The following is a 16,093-nucleotide window of genomic DNA, read 5'->3' on the forward strand; positions in this document are numbered from 1 at the left end:
AAAAGAATAGTGCAGGAAGTTGAGGAAGAATTTGGTGACTGAAACGAAAGACAGAGTTTTATTGATAATAACAAAGTTATATAAAGGAAATAGGTTCTAGGTTTGTAAAACACATGGATCATCCACACAACACCGGTACCCAATCATACGCATGATGTTATCGCGTGATCATCATCTCCATGTCTACCCCTCCCACCCCGTTAAGGTGTTAAGCGTGGAATGGTATCGTTACCTACTGCATGCTATTACCCGTCCCACCTATCAGTCCCGGAGGCATTTGGGACTACTAATCTTAAAGGGGAGGGAGCTTGGCTTTTCAATTTAAAAGGATAAAAATCTAGGGCGACAGTCAAAACACATAATGCAATAAAAGGGGAACAAGTAGCAATTAAGGGCTCAAACAGGCCTCCTCATTTTAAAAAACAAATTGTTTAGCATGTCTTACACATACTTGATTTGGTCTGAATTAAATTAAAGCGTAGGATAGGTTGATTTACCACATATTTCCCAGATAGGGAGTCCGAATTAGTCTTGCTTAGATATAGTTGTCGAAGACTGATATAGTTGATTAATTACTTAACCTTTTGCCTATGTGTTAAACGGGACCAATAGGCATGATATCTATTAATTCAGGGACGGAGGAATAAACTGATTGCAAAAAAAGAATTGTTGGTTGTAAGCTATGCGAGTGTTTAAACAAATTACCACTGATTTTAGACTTAGGAGCGAGTGGGCGATTCAGATTTAGTTGATAGCTCCTATAGGCATGCCTTCTAGGCGTTACTGATTTTATCGTTGTTATTGTCATGCAGAGATCCTATGGGCAGGTCATCTATATGCAATTGGTTATTTTAAATCCTATAAGCAGATTTGCCTAGTGACAGATGCATATGCAAAATGCAGGAAGTCCTATAGGCATCTTATCTATACGATATGCAGAGTTTCAGCAACGATTTATGGGCATGGTATTTATACGAAATGCAGAAAACCTATGAGCATGGTATCTATGTGAGATGCAAAGGTTTGAAAGTAGTAAGTTCTACAAACATACCATCTATATGAGATGCTGAATTTTGAAGTAAATACCCTAAAACATGGTATCTACATGAGATGCTCTATTTTGAAAGTAAATATCCCTAAAACATGGTATCTACATGAGATGCTAAATTTTTGAAAGTAAATATCCTAAAACATGGTATCTACCCCTTTGCATGCATTCAATCCCATCCCTTTTTACTATAAACCCCCAGTAGTTATTAAAAAAATTATTACAGACCAAATGGATAAGAGGAAAGAATAAAAATTATCAGTGATTACATCTACATCTAATCGGCCTAATCCATACTCAGAGTCTAATAATATGAGATAAACCAACTTCCAGGATCGGATTTTCCAAAGCCTTCTCTTATTTGGGATGTGTCAAAGTTCCAAGGAACTTCAAGAGTTCCAGGCAATGCTTACACCCCAAATATCATTGCAGAAATCAGATTATAGTGCAGTGTGGAAGGGCTAGCACTCAAATGTCCAAGTTCAGAGGGAGCTCAAGGTCCCAAGGCAAGGCGCATAGGAGGAGGGCAGAACTTAGAGACTAGGAGTGAGTGTAAGTGTAATTGAAGGGAATTAGGAGGGCCATGGCAGGCTGGTGGTCATGCCCAGCAATTGGGATGCTGGCACACCCCTGACCAGCCTATCAGCCTTAGAATTGGGGAGTTAAGACCTTATTGAAGGTCAAGTTCAGCCCTGGACAGCAATTGGGATGCTGCCAGGCCATACCTTAACTCAGCACACATAGGGGAATGGGGTATGGGAGCAATTGTTCATACTAGCAGCAAGAAGCAAAGAAAGAGCAGGCAAAAGCATGTAGGTACTTCAAAATTAACTTTGCAGAGGATTGAAAGCAGGCATGGATACAGGGACTGTAAACAAACACATTAGAAAGATACTGAAATTAATATTAGGACATACCAATTCAAAGAAGCAAGTAAGGAGAAACAGTAGCCTTATGAAAGCCAAAGTGCAGTCAAGAAGCCAGAGTATAAGTTTAGAAGAGAGTTATGATTTTTGTGTGCTTAATCGTGTGTGGAGGATTATTCCTATCGTGTGTGCTTTGTGTTAAAGAGTCATGTATTTATAGTGCAGAAAAGAAGCAGAAATAGGTAAGAAAATAGTTTGAAAATCAATCACACAAGGTTTCCCTTTAATTAAGGGATTCTGATTTCAAACGGGCAAAGTAAATAAGGATAGAGGTTAATTAAACACTTTTCAAAGTAGTGCAAGAAGGGTAAATACATACTAGTTATTTAAGGAAAGGGTTTGACAGTACACGGTTGTGAAAATTAAGGAAAAAGAAATCAATTGACAGCCAAGCAATCATGAGTCGAAAATTTTGCATGAATGAACCAAGTCAGAAAAAAGGTAAAGAGAGGCTCTTAATTAAAATAGAAGCAGTAACAATCAATTAACCCCAAAAAAAGGATTCTGATTCAATCACAAGTTAGAAAGCCTTTTGAAGAAAGGTTCATCACATATAAAAACATGCAGACACGTTTAAACATTGAAAGAACTGTCATGATATCCAGAAAAAGTCTAGTATAGAAGAGTCCAGAGTCTTACACAAAAGGGTTCGAACTCAATACATGGATCCAAAGTGAGTTTGAGAGAGTCTAAGGCTCAAACAGAACCCTAGTCTAAACACACAAGACCAAACTCGCCAAAAACCCCAAAATCCTAGGGTTTTGACTTGAATCAGATGCAAAGAAGACAAAAATGAGGGAACAAGCAAATACAGTAGAAAGTTCAAAGTAAACAGAGTAAGGAACTTAATTCGAAACATAATGAGAGCAAAAGAAACAGTAGAGGAAAACATGTTTAAGCAGGTATTCTAGAGGAAACTTAAAAGGTAAAAAATATAATAAGAACACTTAATGAACACGGTAGGAAAATATAGTATGCGAGATCATAGTGGAAGGCAAATAGCCGAACATAGTGGGAAAGCATGTGAAAACATAGCATAGAAACATGGTAGAAGGAAGAACAAAATATAGCAAACATAGTAGAAGAACATGTGTAAAAAAAGATAACATAAGAACATAGTAGAGACAAACATACACAAAGAAAGGGAAAAGAAAAGTCGGAAAAACACTTAAGCATTTTTCAGAAACCCTAAATCAGAAAGAAGAAAGTAAAAAAATTTTAAAAGAAAAGTTGGGGAAATCCATCAAGAACTCAAAATAGAGCATGAATACACACAGATCTGAGGAGAATCGGAGAAAAACCTCGAACAGCTAGGTTTTCAGGTGAACCATAGAATGAGAAAGGCTTGGAAAATGTCCGATCTAAGTCGGATAAGGCTGGACACAGTCTCAAGAGGCTAAGATATGCCGGAGCCAGGCCGGAGATGGCCGAAAATCTCAAGTCAGCGGAGATCTGAGTGGAGACCTTTAAGGTCTAGCCTCAAACCTTCGAGTACCAGGCATATAGGAGCAATGAGGGGTGAGTATGAGGTTTCCATGGCCTGAGAAGCCATGGATTCCGGCGAGAATCGAAGGGATTAGGGTTAGTTTGGGTGGCGGCGACTAGGGTTTGCAGAGAGAATGGGAGAGGAAGGGGATTCAAGGGCGGCAGGTAGAGGGAAATGAATTTAGGGTTGGGGTGTTGGTAGATTAAAAAGTGGAAAAGATCAACGGCTGTGATTAAAATAGAATCCGGTCGGGTGCTTTAAACGGGTTAGGGGGTTGGGTTGGACTGGTCCGGAATTGGGCCTAGAATTGGGTCAATTAAGGGGATTAATGTGGCTATAATTGAAATGCAGATGGGCTATATATTAAATAGCCAATTTTCCCTTTTTAATTTAATTAAAATGGTTAAAATGATTTTAAAACAAATTGAAAGCACTGAACTAATTAATAATATATAAACATTAATCTAAAAAATACTGGGAGTAATTTTATTGTTGTAAAATGCTATTAGTCGTAATATAGGCTATAATTGCAATTTTATGCCATTTAGCTTAAAAAATATCAAATAAATTTATAAAAATATGATAAAATCACCTTAATTATATTGTGGTGTAAATATGAGGATGGAAATAAATTACTCACAAAAATAGTAGTTTTGGGAAAAATTATTGAATTTTGTACTGCTAAAACAAACAATAAAATGATTTTAAAAAGCTTTAAAAATTAGAAAAAATGTCAAAATTCTTGGGCATACTTATATATGCATGTACATGCAATTTTGAGAATATTTTGAGTATAAAAATAGATAGGAAAAAATTGGGTATCAACACCCGCGCACCAATAAGCAACAGCCCAAATATACTTAAATCATGGAAAAATGACTCAAATGAGAGAGTTGTACCGCAAGCTCACTAGTACCACCACAACACAATGCTGAGAACCATCACACAACGTAGAACCATAACACACAAATCTAACCCGAAGGATCCTACCACCACATAACTTCGCTGCAATGCACGATGCTATTCAAACACTGGTCCACATGAATCACCTCAAGTCACTATGCTCAAAATCAACAACCACGTGCAATTTGGCGTCTAGTACCAACAGTGAATCACCATAACTACAAAGAGCAAGCGATGCAATGTCATACCAGTCCAAGAGAACATACCCAATGCGCAATCAATCATGTAACACCCCGAATGCCCGTCTCACTCAAATTCTGCAATAGCCCAAATAGAACCGCACCATATGTGCATATAACCAACAAATCACAACTCCTCGTAACACAGAAGAGTAACTCATAGATCTCCCTAGAACACAAATAAGCTCAACAACAATCGAATGGCACATCTCTCAACAATAGCAATTCGGAGTCAACAAATCCGACTCGGTGCAGAACATACATTCATGTTGGGCCTACCGAGGCACCCCAAATCAACTCTGGTCATCCACAACCGATAAATAACTCTCCGAAAGTTCACAATGACTGAATCACAACACATACTACCCTCTGACTAACCTTAGCTACATTTTCACAGTCCACAACCACGAAACCATCTACTCATGAAAACTCTCAGTCTCCAAATCCATATAGCACATGAATCACCATATCCGATCCCAACTCCACCGTCCGAATATATAACACACCCGTACTACCCAATCATTCCACGAGGGATACTCCTATAATTCTTCTGTGCCACAAGGCAAAATCTGAACTCCAGCAATCGATCAAACAAGAGAGTGCCACAATAACAATGAAGTATCCATAACTCAAACACATCGCCCTTTCTGAAATGTATACCCCCATCAAGCCACCTTAATTAGTACTATCATTTCCCTAACCTTCTAAACTGCCCGCCGCCTAAGAATCTATGACCTTCCTTTCAGAACTGAACCGTGACCTTACACATGCAAATCTCAATCCTACATAACACACCGCATGTACCATACCGTCCTAGGATAAACATAAGGACTTCATATCCATTCCGAGCCACAAGCAACTACGTACTCAATTAGCCAAAAACTTTCCATTTGATCCCACCTAGAAGAAAATCACTATACATCTCATGCTCCTCACGCCACTAGAAAATATACATCTCTAACTGTGGTAGAAACCATCAAGAACTCTCCGAATTCCATTTGCACAAGACCAAACCGTCAGGACTAAATCCTTTTAACTCGACCAAGCTACGCAGATCACCAAAACCCCAGAGCTTTGCCATGAAACACCTGCAAAAACTCATTACCTCAGAAGCATAACTTATTGTATTCCTAACAATGCCGATCCGACCTACTACCAAGCTATCCTATTTATCCAAGTTTCTTCTAAATTACCTTCCATTTGATACTTCTCCTCGCCATAATACCGCAATCTCTCAACTCCGACTCACCACACGAGGCCCCAAGCATAAGACTATACCGCCTTAAGGCCCATAAACCGTTGTATTCTTCTGAAGCACCCCTGAAGTACCATAACCGAGATACCTGCTCTAAAGAGACCACTCTACGAATCTAAAGCCATTACCTTTGCTTTCCTGATACTGGTATGTAGAATCCATAAGGATATAGAAATGTCACAAATCCTGACACCCTCCAATGTAAATCTTAGTTTCTTGCCAAATACACATCCTGAAGATTCCCAATTGTTACATATGCATCATGAATCCATTAGAACCATTCTTGGGAGTCGTCCACTCTGCTCAAACCTCAGTTAGACTGATCAAATGGGCCAAACGACATGTGCTCCATTAGCACTCCAACACCCCAGGAAGAAATCCCATTCTTCTAAGCCATAAAAACAACAACTAGATCATTCAATGTTTCTCATGTACCCATACAGCATAACCCAACCTTTATCCGAAAATTCCTATACTCAAGTGATCCTCGTTCTCAACCTCTGCAAGCCATATGGTTCACTAGTATACCTTTAATTGGAACCAACACCACACATAACCGTGCAATCAACTGACCAATAGCAGACTCCCCCACTTGGCTCAAAGCCATAGGTCAAAACACACAATAAATCAAAATGCCTATACTCTATCACTGCCATAGTACCATAGCGAGGTTAAACTCAATCCTTCATAAGCTCGTGCAACACAGACCATCTAGTACTTCAAATCATTTGCGAACCTCGCATTTACCCTCGTAACAGTCAAGACAACTCTTTTTACGCGATCCAAACTCAAACTGCAGCACGTATAATTCACTGATAAAAGAGGACTCCCAACCAACGACATAAGGATCACACAAACCTCAGAATACTCCGCAGGAGATAATCCATTTGCTTAGCCTCGATCTGGTATCTCTCTATACTCTTCCATAATCATAACTATTACCTGATCACTTACCCTTCCTGAGTCTGAACTCGTATCACGACATGAAATTTACTTCATTCCACAACTAGACAACATGAAAAGATCCTTCAAACATCCATAACTCGGGGCTAAACATCAAACCAAGATGGAAATCAAGCACCAAATCGCTCTTCCTACCCTCAAGCAGACCCTTCTCATCTCATTCAAATCATATGAACACATCTCGCAGTCACATCATGCTCATCACATAGTTATCCAGTCATCACTTCCCCTAATAGGGACACTATCGGACATATAAGTCCAAAAGCACGTGCTCACCCAATCAACACCTCAGTGCTCAAGCTACAAGCAAAGCCCGGCTTCAAGTCCTCCAGACTGGCCCAACATCAACGCACAGAAATCATATCTCGCCCCTCGATCAAGGAATCACAAGCCGTCGATGCACAACAGATACCGAGCGCTCATGCGCGCATACGAACGCGTAGAAGGAATTTCAAGAGTTACGTTTCAAGCTGAATCAAGATCGCACGATAACAGTTCAAGAATGTGGGATTTCCTAAAGGTTCTGCAGCCTCCCGAGGATAAGTACAGACATCTTCGTACCGATCCGCGAGACTCTACTAAACCTGCTCATGACTCGTGAGACCAATGTAACCTAGGCTCTGATACCAACTTGTCACGACCCCAAATACCCCGGTTGTGATGGCGCATATTATAGTACTAGGCCAGTCGAAAGAACACGAACCACATGGAAGATCTTTTGTAAAATGTACTCTTTCTCTAAACAGATTAAGTCTCAATTCTTTCATTTCAAAATATCAAGAGAAATACGCGGAAACAAGTACGAAAATACAATCTACAACAGCCCGAATCTGGTGTCACTAGTCATGAGCCACTAAGTACAACTCAATAATGTCTGCTTAATACAAATTAAGTCTGAAATATAAAGAATAGGGATAGGAAGGAGAAGGGCAGGGTTGCGAACACCGTGCAGCTACCTTGCTAACTCCGGAAGTACACAGAAGCTGCTAAAAGCTCAGAAATACCCGAATCTGCAAACAAGGTGCAGAGAGTAATGTGAGTACGCCAACTCAGTAAGTAATAAAAGTAAATAAAGACTGAGCAGTAAGAAAATACGTAATCTATGTCATAGCACCACAGTGGGTACAATATGATTCCAAAATACGATAAAAATCAAATTATCTCGTTAAGCTCCAATTTCAGTAAAATCCTTTGAAAAATGACTTTCTAACAGTTTCAATAAAGGTTCAATGTAGTCTATAGTAAAAGTGTTGAAAATCGTAATCGGCCCCTCGGGATAAATAATTCATAAACAACCCTTCTGGCAAACCCCTCGGTCATTCAAGTACATCACATAACATGAAAATCCCAGTGGAAATAAAAAACCAAATCAGTAATTTAATTCCAAACATCTCGTAAAAATTCTAGTTTCAATGAAAGTTGTTCAAAATATTTGTTTAACATTTTCAATAGAGGCTCAGTATAAAGAGGAGTGAAAATAGGATTTTCATGAAAACAAGCCCCTCGGGCAAAGCATCACTCGTATACATGTATATATATAGCCCCTCGGGCAAGCCTCTCAGTCACTCATGACTCAACTCTCATCAATCAGCGCTCACACTCAGCACTCACGCTCAATAGGTACCATATAATAACCGCTGCGGCATGCAGCCCGATCCATATATATAGTCAACTGCGCTCATTGGGGGTGTTCAGACTCCGAAAGGGCTCCTACAGCCCAAGCGCTATATCGCTGCGGCGTGCAACCCGATCCAATATTGCTGCGGCGTGCAGCCCGATCCATATCGTGCAGCCCGATCCATAGATATATAATCCTCACAACTAGGCCCTCGACCTCTCTCTCAGTCATCAACCTCACAATAAGGCCCTCAGCCTCTCTCAGCCATCAACCTCACAAGCCACTCAGACTATCAGTAAGACAAGGCGTTCAGCCCAAAATATCATTTATCATATCAAAACTGAGTAAATAAGGCTGAGTTATGAAAACAGTAAAACACAGCGTGGCTGAGTACAAATATTAAGTCAAAACAGTGAGGAATAGTAGTAAAAAGCCCCTAAGGGTCCAAACAGTTGGCACGAGGCCCAAATATGGCATCCAGCTCAAAACATGATAATACTTTCCTAAAACACAATAATATCAAATAGTTTCCAATCAAATACGCGACTCAATAGTCGTACGGGACGGACCAAGTCACAAATCCCCAATGGTGCACGACCCCACGCTCGTCATCTGGCGTGTGTGTCACCTCAAAGTAGCACAACGATGTGAAATCCGGGGTTTCGTACCCTCAGGACAACACTTACAATCATTACTTACCTCAAACCGGATGAAAATCCTACTCCGCAGCGCCCTTGCCTCTCTACTCGGCCTCAAATCGCCTCGAATCTATCCAAAATCAGATCCATAACATCAATATACTCTAAGGGAACAAAGCCCACACGAAAATAATCAAATTACATCAAAAATCCCGAAATTGGTCACACCCGACCCCTGGGCCCACGTCTCGGATTCCGACAAAAATCACAAAAGTAGAATCCTTACTCTCTCACGAGTTCATACGTACCAAATACATCAAAATCCGACCACAAACAACCCCTCATATCCTTAAATCAAAGTCTCCAATCTCAAGCCCTAATTCCCCAATTTTAGGCTTTAAATCCCATAAATTTCATGTCTAATTAGGTAGAAATCACCATAGAATCGAGTATTGAGTTCAAAACTCTTACCTCCAAGTTTCCCTTCGATTCCCTCTTCAATCCCTCTCAAAAAACTTCAAAATCGCTCAACTATGGTGGAAAATAGACCAAAAATCGCGAGGACAACTATTTAAACATTCTGCCCAGGGATAATTTCCTTCTTCGCGAACGCGGTCAAAGCCTCGCGTTCGCGAAGCACAAAAAGATCACAACTCAACTTTCCTCTTATGCGAACGCGAACACCACGTCATGAACGCGATGCCATACTCAGCTTAACCTACGCGAACGCGTTCCTCCCGTCGCGAACGCGATGCATTAGGCCTAATGCCCAAGTCTGCTTCACCCTTCTACACAAACGCGAACAATACCACGCGTTCGCAATGCACATTCAGACTCAACCTTCGCGAACGCCAGGACCCTCTCGCGAACGCGAAGAGCAAAAATATTCAACAGAAACCTGAAGAAATCTGCAACCTCCAAAAATAAGAATTTGATCCGTTAACCTCCCGAAACTCACCCGAGGCCCTCGGGACCTCAACCAAACATGCCAATACATCCCATAACGTCATTCAAACTTGTTCCAACCTTCGGAACGCTCAAAACAACATCAAAACATCAAATCACCCTCGGATTCAAGCCTAAGAATTCCAAAACTACCAAATTCCGCTTTCGATCAAAAAGTTTATCAAACCTCGTCCGAAAGACCTGAAATTTTGCACACACGTCATAAATGACACAACGGACCTACTCAAATTTCCGAAATTCCATTTCGACCCTGATATCAAAATTTTCACTACCAACCAAAAAATGTAAAATTTTCAATTTTGCCAATTCAAGCCTAAACCTTCCACGGACCTCCAAAATACATTCCAATCACGCTCCTAAGTCCCAAATCACCTAACGGAGCTAATAAAATCATAAAAATCCAAATTTGAGATCATATACTAACAAGTCAAAACTCGGTCAAACCTTTCAAATTTAAAGCTTCAAACTGAGAATTGTTCTTCCAAATCTGTTCCGATTATCCTGAAACCAAAACCGACGGTTCACATAAATCGTAATACACCATACGGGGCTAGTCATGCCCGAGAACTGGCGAGCGAAGTGCAAATTCTCAAAACGACAAGTCGGGTCATTACATCTAAGGAGCAATGTATAAAGATTTGAAGGGTTCTGGAATCGGAAAGCGTAGAAGTAAAAAAGAGTCGGAGTTTTTATGGGGGAGAACAATCATTGCACGACGTTTCGCATTCGAGGACAATCAACCGGCGGATGATACATGTCCGAAGTCAGAACGACGCGACTGATGGGACGTTTTGTTGGCCCAACAACTCGGTGGTAATGTACGAAGGAAGGAACCGGGGTTTACTTTTCGCTTTCTGTTGCTTCAATAAATATACCCTCCGAAAAACAAGGGGACTATCTGTGTACGAGTAAAATCGTGGACAATACCTACCCCGATTTCCCGATGAAAGAACGAAGGGGGAACACGGATCCATGAGATTATAATCGGGGCCAGAGACCCATCATATCGAGACCCGGGAAGGATGAACGATATATCCGACGTCGGACACGGTAAGGCGACGTACCCCGGACAGAGTATAGTTTATAGACCTCGGGAGATGCGGTGGACGATTATGTACGACTGATAGGGAGCCGTAATAATCGCCCACGACCGGACATTATGGCGAGAATCTCGTTTAGAATCAACTATGGATCAATAATTACTTGGAAAAGAACATTTTTACCTCTTTCAGACTTGTACTAGGACTGAAATTCTCCTACTACATAAAGGAAATTTTTTTCTTTTATCGGACACATTGTAACACGCAATTCAAAGCAATAAAAGTTGATTTTTACCTTCTAGCTACTGTTAAGAACTTTGCTCACTTGTTCTGCTCTTCATTCATGACTGGGTTCGAACCGAGGGTCCAATCGAGGACGAGGTCACTGTTCAGTCTAAGATGAGGCTTGGTCATAACATTGCGATTGGTTTGATCGTTTATTTCCTCTTTAATTTATTTATCTGCTATTCTTAGTTATTCGTGTTGAATTAAACCACGTATCTTTTAAACCGCGTATAAATTACACTCTAAAATTGCCTACAATTAACGGAGCGTATTTCTTGGGCATGCAATTGAGTTGTCGACATATAGAAGCATCATTTTCAAATTATGAGCTCGTGATAAATTAAAGCTTATCACAAACTTACACAAATCCCATCAATATGATAGCATAATATGTGACAAGTTTTCTCTTGAAATTGGACGGTAGACTCCCAGGAAAAAAACTTCATACAAATCCAAACTAATGTCCACTCAATTTTCTGTTCTTTTTTGTCTGCGTTCCAGTAGATGACACATTACAAGTACTGTCGTGGTAGGACTTATCCATAAACGACGAGTGGTATATAAATCTAAGAGGAAAACGCCGAAATTAATTTGGATAACGGCCTTTTGAGCAGCAAATGACCTGTGATCTAATGATTACTAGTATAAAATATGAATCATGTGCTTTTTAAAGTACGATTGATATTGCTAGTCGGACTGTAGTGGAAATCTCGAATTAAAACCAGTAGAGTCTGAAAAGAAAAGGTGTAAATGAATTTAACAAATGACAAATTAAATAAGGTTATTGACCAACATAATTTATATTTAATGGTGGATATATAGTTTCAGTAAGAATATTCGGCATGAAGATGTAACTGAAAAAGTAATTGATGAAATTAGCCGTCAATTAAATTTGGATACATCATATTATGCATATATCGTTTTTAAACTCAAGATTAGTCCTAGATCATTTTTACTTAGGAAGCATGAATATTGTTCGCTCTATGTTAGTTAGTCAGATGAATTAATATTTCGCCTCACACTTTGTTTCTTATATTTTTCTAGGCAATGGAATTATTTATAAAAAAAAAAAAGGCTTTAATTGGATATCCTGATTAATGGACCACTTGGACAAATGCTCGGTCGCTAGCAATAATATATATTGGTCATGTTAAATTACCGGGCTTTTTGTTATCTTTTAATTTTGACAAAAATAAGTTGTGATTTTGATGTTCTCAGCTTGAAACCAATTAGCTTAAGGCAATGATTTGGAAAGAAAGAAAGAAAAAAGAAAAAAAGAAAAAAAAGCAATAGTTAACGGCTCAACGTTAGGCCAAAAATGAGTTATAATTTGCGGTGGATTTTGGTGATAGTTACTGATGTATACACCAACGCCAGGCCAACTGATTTAAGTTTCTAGCTACCTGTATTGGTCTAAATTTGGGCGGCTTGATAGCTGCAAATAAATATGGTCGAGGATAGAGCTGACCACGGTACAATGGCGAGGAGTCGTCTTAAAAAGGATTATTGCCGAGGTCAAGTAAAGGGGGAAGGAAACGGTAGGATAGTTTAGCAATAGACATAAGGAATATTTCATTAGATATTCTATGTTGTACTTTTTAGGGTTTTTTGGGAATATCCCTTATAAATAGGAAGAGATAAAGAACAAAAAAGGGATCTTCACTTTTTGATAAGGGCACTTGTGAAGAGTTGACTATAAAGAAAATACAAAAAAGGCTTGTCTTGTTCACTGATTCTGTTGCTCAACACACGTTGTTCACTCTTTGTTTACAATATCCAAAAATTCCTCATCCATCCTCATTTACCATTATCTCACATTGCTGTCAAGAAGAAGAATCACCCAAGTCATCTAACATTTGGGTGATAAATTCCTCTTTATTATATTTATTGCCATTATCTACATTTATTGCATGTTCTTATAATAACACTCATTGACAATCATCGAACACGTGCCTGATATTATTATTCTCGAACACGATCTCATCCCACGGATTTGTTCAAATCTTTTATCTAGAATTTATTATATCTAACTAGGATTCACCCTCCATTTCCTCATTAATTAGTTTAACAAAAAGCTTAATACCTTTTGATCAAACAATTTGGCGTCGTCTGTGGGGAGTATTCTAGTTAAAATTTTAGTTCATTCTAGATAAAAAAAAAACAAGAACAACATCATCCATCTTTTTCTCGTTCGCACGAACTAACAATGGCAGGAAAAGGAGATGAAAGACTGAAAGCAGTAGTAGACGTCACTACCAACCTCTTGAACACCATTAACGAGGTTGACAGAGAAGGTGAGGAGAACGCGACGCAGAGTGCTACACCCAGGCGGAGCGACTCACCTCCCCCTCATGGAAGTGTAACCGCTTCACGCGGAATAGGAGGCTCCACATCCACAACTGAGGAAGCGCCGCCAACAATTAAAAACTACTGGAGACGTGGCTGACAAGCACTCTAAGCGACATACTCAACAAACCCGTTCAACGGGCGAATAGAAACATTATACAAGTGGATATCACAGCAATCGCCGACGAGCAACCCGCTCCCCCAACAGGTAACACTGACACCGCTGTTGATGCAGGTAACGACGCACTTGCCGCTATCCTAAAGAAAATGGAAGAAATGGAGAACGAGAATAAAGCGCTCTAATAAGTAGGGATTTTAACGTGTTTTATGCTCCTACTTGCCTATGCTTTGAATATAAATTGTTACAAAATAGTCCCAAAAGGCTCATACGTTGTGCTTGATTGCAGGTTTGATCGACAAAGTGAAAAAATGTCAAGGATCGGCTCAAAAGTAGTGAAACCTGCTCAAGTATCAAAGACCAAGTAAACTGAGGGCAAACAAGCCTAGCGCGGACCGCGCAAAGTCGAATGCGGCCGCACTAGATGGTTCAGAGAGTTGACAAAAGTGGGCTTCAGGCAAAGCGGCCGCGGTACGTATTTAGCGGTCCGCGGTAAAGGCTCCGTGGCCGCACTACCTTTTTGTGCGGTCCGCGGACAAGAGATTCAGAGAGATGGAATTATGCCAAGTCCAAGCCATGCAGTCCGCGGTCGTGATTGTGCGGACCGCGCTAGCTACCTCCGCGGCCGTGGTCCATTCTATGCGGCTCGCGGAGCCCAAGTTCAGAGAGCCCAGAATTGAAGTCAAAGAGCCTAGTGCGGTCGCGGTCCATTTTATGCGGCCCGCACTGACCCCGCAGGGGTATTTTTGTCCAGTTTTTCCAGCCTAGTATAAATAGAACATTTTACCATTTTTAGGTCATCAGTGAATTCCAGAACTGAGATGCGCTCGTGAGAACCTCAATTGTAGCCATTTTTGGCATCTTAGCTTCAAATTAACGATAGATTCTTGTATTTTAATTTAGCATTTAATTAATATGTCTTGTTCTTCATCTATTTCTTCATTTTCTCCTTCAAGCATGTGTAGCTAAACCCATTAGCTAGGGTTGTGGCTCAACCCTAGTGTGGGTAATTGATGGGTGTTGCCATCTAGGGTTAGATTGACTATGGGTGTTTGCTATTTGGGTTGATTTTATGTTTTAATATATGAATTGGTGGTTGCAAACAGTGATTTATGCTTTGTGGATTTGACTCTTCTTGAGAAAGAGAGTCTAAGTCTCCAAAATTGACCCAACAAGGAATTGGGATGGATTCATGAGAAATGATAGTTTCAATTAACGGACTAAGCCTTGGGAGAGTAATCACCCTACTTGAACCCTAGTTGCTTGATTTAATTTGCCTACCCATTTGGTCTCGAGAGAGTCAATTGGGCAAAATCACTCTCTCTACCGAGAGGTGTGAGAGTGGGTAAAATTGTGCAAAGGTTATAGCATAAGCCCCAAGTATGTCAATCGAACCTTAGTAACATCTACCCGTCAATTAACCACCTAGGTGATGTCACGACCCTAGTGCCTTTCTCCCCATTAGATACAACCTTAGCAATTATTTCGTAGCATAATCTAGTTTCAATTAGTAGTTTGATAATAGTAGTTTATAATTGAAAAAAACCCAAAAAATGTTGGAAGTGACATTTAGAACAACTACACGACTCTAGTCTAGATAGACACCCAGCTCCAATTTCTAGCTCTCTGAGGAATTCGATCCCGACCCTCATATCGGGTAAAAGCTATTGCGACCCTCTCTTCCTACTTTATAGTAGTGTGGAGTTGGCAGCGATCACTTTTTGGCGTCGTTGCCGGGGAGCTAACGATTTTGGCTATCTATTTAGTTAGTTTTGTATGTTGTTCTTCTTTCCTTCTTTGTTACTAATTTATATGTGTGATTACTACAGGTACCAAAATGGCTTTAAATGCAAATGACCCTCTTGGAAATGTGCCTGCGGGGAAGGAGGTTGAGGATATTGGAGACGATGAGGTGCCTCTTGTACCTCCCGGACTAAGATGAGGCCGCCAGGCCAATGCTAATGACAATGTTCCAGACCCTCCTCTGCCACCTCCAAGAGCGGTTCCTCGGGTGCTACCAAATCAAGGATATGCAAGTGCTATTGTCCCTCCCAGAATCCGGGCGGGCAATTTTCAGAAAACCAATATGATGTTGACCTTACTTGAGCAGCGTGGGTATTTCACGGGAGCTGCGGATCAAAATGCCTACAAACATCTAAAAGGGTTCGTGGATACATGTTGGGGTAGCAAGAAGACGAATGTGTCCGAAGATGCTCTTAGGTTGAGACTTTTCCCGTTCTCACTCCGGGGAAAGGCATTAGA

Source organism: Nicotiana attenuata, unplaced genomic scaffold (genome assembly GCF_001879085.1).
Source record: "Nicotiana attenuata strain UT unplaced genomic scaffold, NIATTr2, whole genome shotgun sequence".
Taxonomy (NCBI): domain Eukaryota; kingdom Viridiplantae; phylum Streptophyta; class Magnoliopsida; order Solanales; family Solanaceae; genus Nicotiana; species Nicotiana attenuata.